Genomic DNA, 8,143 nt, shown 5'->3' with positions numbered 1-8,143 from the left:
GGCTCCACTCAGTTGGCTCCTCAAGTCAGCATTGGCCCCTGCAATATAAAGAAAGAAGTCGTCAGGAAAAGATCTGACCCGACTACTCGCTAGTCGGCCCGAATCTCGGGGACTACACCCAGTGGGTGCGCTGAGGCGCCCCCACTTAAAAGAAAAACGGAGCGCTTACTCCGGCTCTCGGTCAGATCAGTGGCTTTCTGATTCAACTCCTGGGCCTGGGAGTTGAAGGCGGCCACGCGGAGGTTGTGGTACTCCTGCAGAGAAGACAAGGGACGTGAGTAAGAACAAGATGGTAATCAAGCTTTCCAATAAGTTCCAAGCTGCCTGCTCAGCAGCCGGCTCGGAACTCGGGGACTACACCCAGTGGGTGCGCTGACGCGCCCCCACGGAAGAAATTAAAAAGCAATCAAAGGAGCAGGAGGACTCACCCGAATAACCGACCGCGTCATGAGAAACTCCTGGGTGTACTGCTTCAGCGCGGCGGCTTGGGCCTGAAGCCGGCTCCGGACGTCCTGCGCCGCCACATTCAGCACGGCTGTCCCGCCGCCCGGCGTCCACCCGGACGAGCTGTCGCTGGCCGCTTCTAGGTCCTGGGCAGACGAGCTGGCATCCACGGTCTTCTGCGCGTCCGGCGCTGAAGTCGCCTTCCCCGCGCGCCGGCGAAGCGATGACGAGATCACAAGATCCCCTCCCACGGTTGGCTCGCCCCCAGCCGGCCGCGCTGGCGGCACTTCAGGCCGGCCTCCTCGGCCCGCTACAGTCGGCGGTGATGGCGCCGTCTCCCTCTCCATCTCCGGCTGGCCGCGGCTGGCTTCCTCCAACGGGGGCACAGGGGTGTCAGGAGCCGTAGCACGGAGGGGAATGACAAATTGTGGAGGCTGGTTCTGTAGGGCCTCTGCCTCCCTCTCCGCGTCTGCGGCCTCCACCTGGGCCTTGGCGGCTGCGACGGCTCGCGCCTCCGCCGACTTCTGCTCCGCCTCCCGAGCCGCCCTCCGCTCCTCCGCCTCCCGCTCCTCTCGCGCTTCCCGCGCATTCCGCTCCGTCGCTTCTAGGAGGTCGGCGCGGGGATCTACCCGGCGCGAGTTTGAAGACCCTCCTACGGCTCCGACTATGGAGGCGGCCGAGACTCGCCCAAGGGAAAGAGGGGCCCTGTTTGATAAATTAAGAAAAAGGGTTTGGAAAAACATCAACCGGAGAAGAAGAAAAAAGAAAGGCATAAGAACAGCGACACTTACGCTGAGACCGCCTGCGGCTGCTTCACCACCTTGCGGAAGCGGGCTGCCTTCACGGCCGCCTCGTCCAGCTTGGTCGCCGCCGCGGTACTCTTGGGCTTCTTTGGCCGACTGCCGAAGTGGGTCGACGCAGCCCGGCACTTCTGCGCGCCGCCCTGGGCAGTCGGCTTGACGGATGGGCCCGCACCATAGTGCTCGGGCGCCGGTCGGCGGCGCGCGATGACTTCGGCCTCGTCGTCATCTGGCCAGTCCTCGGAGCCGTCCCCGAGCCCAGACCCGCCTACGTCACCGCCTTCCCCCGCGACGTCATCCTCCATGGCGGCCGCCCCTAGGTCTGGGTCGTCTACATCGTCCATCGTACGGTCGGGGAGGAACTGGCGTTCCACCCCTGTGGCCCTGGCTGCTGGCGGAAGCATGTGGTTCTGCCAAAGAAAGGTCGGCTGGTCAGGAGTCGGCCACCATGAACTCGGCAACGAGCAAAGAGGAAGAGAAACTTACCACCGGCGGAGGATTGGCGCGAGAGTACGGCACCTTGCCATACTGCCACTCCTCGGTGAGCTTGCAGTTGGAAATGTAGTTCACCATGTAAGACACCTCGGCGTGAGGCATCTCCTTGGTGCTTAGCCGGCACGGGTCGAAGCGGCCGCTCATCTAGCAGATCATATGAGGTCGGCCTTGGAGCGGGAGCACCCGGCGCTCCATGAAGGTGGCCACCAGGTCGGCCCCGGACAGACCCTCCGACTGGATCATCACCCGGAGCCGGGCAACGGAGGCGGACCCACCCGAAGACAGCGACCTGGACCGGAAGGACCATGAAGGCTGCCTCCCAGCTGGTGGGCCGGCTATGTAAGCCGGTAGGTTGACGAAGTCGCCTTGCGGAGCAATATTCTTCACGTAGAAGTAGGACTTCTGCCAGAGCTTCACCGACTAGATCAGCGGGATGAGCGGAAACGGGTTGTTGTCGCTCGCCCTCCGCATGGCGATGAAGGCACCACATCGGCGGGCACGCCCGCGATGACAGTGTCGAGCTTGCACTGAAAGAACTCTCCCCATAGTTCAAGAGTGGGGAGGACGCCAAGAAAACCCTCGCACAGGGCGACGAACACCGACAGCAGCATCACCGCGTTGGGAGTGAGGTGATGCGGCTGGAGATGATAAAATTCAAGGAACGAGCGGAGGAACCTGCTCACCGGCAGGCCGGAGCCGCGCAGGCAGTGCGAGCGGAAGATCACCCGCTCATCCTCTTCTGGCGCCGGCGAGATCTCCCTCTTCGGCGCGAGGCGGACCCGTACGAGATCCGCGCCCGGCAACCGCCGCGTCCGACGGAGGAAGTCGACGTGGTCGTCATGAACGTTGGAGCCGTCCTAGTAGCTCGACAATGCCATGGGGACGGTGCGGCGGCGAGAAAGGTACGACGAAAGGAGGACGCACGACCCAGCTGCGACGAAGCGGCGGCGAGCCAAGAAGATTGGCAGGAAGGCCGAGCGGCGGCAGGTAGCTGTCGTGACGAGAGGAGGAAGAAGAAGGCGGGGAAGAGCGAGGGAGAGCGCGCGAGCGTTTTGGCGCTCCCCTCCTCTACCCCTACTTATAGCCTCATGCGGCGAAGCCAAGGAGGTAGGACGTGGGGGGGTGTGGGATTAACTGCACCCACTCCCCGCACGCCCCGCGATTATTGCGCCATTACGGCGTGGGGAAACCGCCACTGGGGCACGCGCGGTCCATCCAGGCTGTAGAAGATCCACGCGTGGGCTGAGGCCCTGTAGTGGCGGGCCCCAGACTGCGGCGGCATCCCGTCATGCGCGTGGGCTGGCAGGCCCCTCCAGCCGGAGGATGCCACATGGCGCGCAGACGACAAGCGGTCAGTTCATAGCCGGACTCGCGCGCCGACTGGCACCCGCCTTCAAACTTCGAGATCTCTAAGAGACGGCGCGCCTAGTCGAAACCGGCTTCTGGTTCCCGGCTCCTCAAGATAGGAAGCTGATTGGGCTCCTCGACTTTTTTCTGCCTCGGAGCCCAACCAGCTTCGAGGACTACTATCGGAGTAAATTACCACGGGTAGCCTAGCCGGCTTCCCCTAGCACTTCAGAAAAATTACAGGCCGAACAAGCCTCCAAGCTTCCAAGACATGGGGTCGTCTTCCCCCAGCCGGCTACCTCTCAAGCCGGCTGCGCAAAGGCAGCCCAGCCCTGAAATCCTTGAGAAATAGGACCACGAGAAGGCCGACTTCCAGAAGCCGGCCATAAAAGGGCCGACTCCCAGGAGCCGGCCCCTCAGCAGGCGGCTAAGATCTTGCCCTCAGAATCTGCACCCACATAACGGCGACAAGACGGGGTGTGGACCCATGGGTGGCGCGCCCCCTCGATCAGGGAGATCCCGAAGGCGGCCAGGCTTCCCACAGTCGGCCAAGGGTATGGCCGGCTTCCAACAGCCGGCTAGCTCTCTCCCTCCAAGGAGGTGCCTCATTAAGGAGACAAGAGAAGGTAAGGCTATAGTGATGAGCCGCCTCGCGGCGGCACTGTAGACATGCTTACCATGACAAAGCCATCGTCATCAGGGGTAAGGTAATAGTGACCAGCCCCCGACAAGACCCCCGAGCGGTGGGGCCGACCTGTCGGCCAAAGGGTCGGCAGCAGGCAGGCCTACTAGTCGGCGGGCCCCACCAGTCGGTGGAGAAGCCGGCGGGCGTAGACACAGACGGCTGGGGCCCATGCCCATCCGGATTACCATTGTACCCCTGGGGGTAGGCCTATATAAACCCCCCAGGGTTCCCATGCAAGGGAGATCACTCTTTGGATAGATTTTAGACGCCACAAGGAGAAGAGGAGCGGGCTAGCCTGGCCCTCCCTCACCCTTTCACCGAACAGCTCAAGGAGCATTCTGTAGCAACCCACCGAGCTAGTTATCATGCGGAGACCCCGCAGAGCAGCATTAGGGGTGTTATCTCCACGGAGAGCCCTGAAGCTGGGTAAGATTCGCCGGCGTGCATGTCTTCGCCTTATCCCGTTTCCAGGCACCGGCGATGTTTTATTGACTCCCACAATGATAAGCCATCCATTGGCATATGTCACACCAACCACCCGACACGAAGCCCTGCCGGAGAATCATGAGCTCCTCCATCACCACGCCGTTGTGCTGCTGGAGTTCTCCCTCAACTTCTCCTCTCCCCTTGCTGGATCAAGAAGGAGGAGACGTCCCCGGGCTATACATGTGTTGAACGCGGAGGCACCGTCCGTTCGGCGCTAGATCGGATCTTCCGCGATTTGAATCACCGCGAGTATGACTCCATCAACCGTGTTCTTGTAACGCTTCCGCTTAGCGATCTTCAAGGGTATGAAGATGCTCTCTCTCTCTCTCCCCGTTGCTAGCATCTCCTTGATTGATCTTGGTGACACGTAGGAAAATTTTGAACTATTACTACATTCCCCAACAGGTTCTCCATTAATTTGTAGGTTGTATGCAATGCTGGTCGAGTAAGAACTTCCTCCTCTGGCCACCCAGTTGATCTTGTCCTCTTCACTGGAAAGAACAGTGCATGCACTCTAAATTTTCCTCCACATTTGCAACAATTCGAGAACAATTTCTTCTGTGTTTCCATGCTGTAGATCACGAACCATTTGTCATCTGTCAAAGCGTCCTCTACTGTCATGTTCTTACTTTTTGAGTGCTGAAACGGGTTTGGGAATTCATGGTACATTGCCATAGACCCGATCCAATTACTTGTCCAGAAACATGCAGTTTTTCCGTTGCCTAGTTGCACCAAGGTAGCAGATGCAAACAGCTCACGGTCCTCTTTGTCACATGGGGCTGGGAAGTTCATCCATGGTCATCGCGGTTGCTACCAAGCCAGCCACAGCTATCTCATCCAAAGAGCCGTATTGAACCGTTTAAGATCCAGTAAGCCGATCCCCCTGGCCACAGGAAGGCATACTTTGTCCCAGGCCAGTTTGCATTTGGCGCCAGTTATGTTTTCATCATTTGCCCAAAGGAATTGCTGCCAAGTTTTGTCCACCTTGAGTATTTTCTTTGGCACTTTGAGGACTGTCATAGAAAAAACTGGCAGGGCTGTCAACACAGCATGTACCAGCACCCGCCTAACAGCCATGTTCATCAGTCTGCCCTTCCATGCAGCAAGCCTCGAGTGGACCCGATCTATGATAAATTGGAAACGCACCAGTCTCAGCTTCCTTGGAGAGATTGGCAGGCCTAGATATGCTGTCGGGAAGGAAGACTGTTGGCCCCCAAAGCTTTGCAGCAACTCTGCTAACTGAATTTCACCACAGTTTATTGGTATGACTGAAGATTTCGCATGGTTCAGTTTTAGGCCTGTGGCCTCCCCGAATCTGTTTAGCAGAAAGAGCAGCGTATCCACTTCTTCCTTCTCATGGTTCGCGAAAATGACTACATCATCAACATATAAGCTGATCCTCATGCTAATGCCATGACCCGGCAGTGCAGTGATCATTTCTTCAGTTGCAGCAGCCTCAAGGAGGCGATGCAGAGGGTCGATTGCCATGATGAAAAGCAGGGGGAAAGCTGGTCGCCGTGCCTGAATCCACAGCCATGAGAGATGGACGGCCCCAGCGTTCCATTCAGCACGCAAGAGGAGGAGGCAGACAAAAGGATCATCGCAATCCAGTCTCTCCATCTCGGCGGGAAACCCATCCTCTGCATGAGCTTGAGCAGATATTCCCAGGACACTGAATCGAACGCTTTTGCTACGTCAAGCTTGTAGAACAACGCCTTCTTCTTCATTTTTGCAACATCTTAACACAGGCTCTGCACATATTGGTAGCTATCATGGATGCATTTTCCTTTCTGAAATGTAGTCCGCGCCGGCGAAATGACTGCATTGAGAGCCCTAACCATCTTGCCAAGAGAACTTTAGAAGTGAGCTTTGCAACTGAGTGTATCAAGCTGATCGGTCGGTAGTGGTTGACCTCGGAGGCCCCATTCTTCTTTGGCAGCAGTGCGATCAGGGCAGTGTTGATTTATCATCGAGCTAGTTGATGGAACTTGTAAAACACCGCCATGATATCATCCTGAATGATATGCCAGCACGAACAGTAGAACTGGCCTGTGAAACCGTCAGGCCCAGGTGCTTTGTCGGCCGGGGAGGAGATGATAGCTGCCCAAACCTCTGCCAAGGGGAAAGGCGAGTCGAGGTCCTGCGGGTCGATCATGGGGATGTTCAGCCTATCCCAATTCAGAATGGTTTGCCAATCCTCTTTCTTGCCCAGGAATCTGGTGAAATGATCATGCATGTATGATCCTCTCCTTCCCCGCATGATCGAAAACCTCCAAGCTGCCCTCTTTGAGAGAATGGATGAAATTTGTTCTCCTTCTTTCTCTCATTTTTGCGTGGAAAAGCTTGGTTTTTGCGTCCCCTGCGCACAGCCAGGTGATCCTGGAAGTCTTCTTCCTCCTTGCCCTGTCGATGACTGCCAACCCAAGAACCTTTAATTTGAGCTGTTTTCTCAGATGGAATTCTGCTGCTGAGAGTCTTCTGCTTTCTTGCACCACGTCGAGCAAATGGATGACTTCATTTGCAATATGAAGTTGCATTTTTGCTTTATCGAATATGGCCTTGCTCCAAATGTTCAGATCAGCCGCTGTTCGCTCAAGCTTCTTTTTTATTCTGACAAAAGGGCAGTCATGCGGCACCGGCCTTTGCCAAGCACAAACAATAGTTTCTGTAAAGTGTGGAAACTTGGACCAGAAGTTTTCAAATCTGAACCGAGCCCTTCTGCATGGCATATCCGTAGCAGCGAGCACAAGTGGACAGTGGTCTGAGAAGGAACTTGAGGTTGCAACCAATAGATGCTCAGGGTGCAGTTCTTCCCATTGTGCGTTGCAGAAGATTTTGTCTATGTTGCAGAGAGTCGGGTTTTCCCTTCCATTGCTCCACGTGAAACGCTGATTTTTGCACTTGATCTCCTTGAGCCCGGCCAGGTCGATGGCTCTACGGAATTTTTCAATCATCCTCCTGTTTATATTTGAGTTGTTCTTGTCTCTTGCTTGGTAAATCATGTTGAAATCGTCATTTATCATCCAGGGCTCATCAGCAGGTGGAGCGGCAGCCGCGATCTCAGCTAAGAAATTTACTTTTTGCGCGTCGTCTGTCAGAGCATAAACTTTGGTCACCCAAAAGTGCATCCCGGAGTGCAGTTCCTGCACCCTAGCGGTGATGGAGAAACTACCTAAGTAGTGAGAAACTACATCGACTAAATCTTTATCCCAGAAGATCGCCGCTCCACCTCTAGTCCCGATCGTCGACGGCACCACACACCCCTGCATTCTACTACCTCCTATCTTCCTAGCTACCATCATCGTCCAAGTTTCTATCTTGGTTTCTTGTAAGCAGAGCACCGCTACTCTATGTGCAGAGGCCACGTCGCTAATGACCATGCGCTTTGCCGGGCAGTTTAAACCTCTAATGTTCCAGGACATAAAAATCAAATTGCTGCCATTCATCGATGAAACCAATGTTACTCCGCCAACTGAAGATTCTACTAGAAGTGCATGAAAACACCATACAACACACCCAGGGGCGACGATGGCCACCAGTAGGACGAACCAGCCACATCACCGGAGAACTAGACATGGATACTAAAACTAAATCAAACTGGTGGAAGACCAGCCGCTTGCGGAGCCTAGCTACTGCTAATTCTACTGACATGATCAACCTTGCATGATCTCCTCAGCTTTAGCAATCCCTGCCATGCCCGCAGCAATCTTGAGGGTGCCCTGGTCGAGTCCTGTGAGCTTTGCATTTGCAGCGATGTCGCCGTCAGAGAGGGGTTCCTGGAACCACTTCATGATCTGCGCTGCCGCCTTTGGGGTCATCTTGTCTTTTGGGCCAAGCTCTCCCAACTCTTGAACCAGGCGCAGCACAGCCCTTTGGGCCACCGGGG

Source organism: Triticum urartu, chromosome 5 (assembly GCF_003073215.2).
Source record: "Triticum urartu cultivar G1812 chromosome 5, Tu2.1, whole genome shotgun sequence".
Taxonomy (NCBI): Eukaryota; Viridiplantae; Streptophyta; class Magnoliopsida; order Poales; family Poaceae; genus Triticum; species Triticum urartu.
This window is presented reverse-complemented; position numbering follows the sequence as displayed.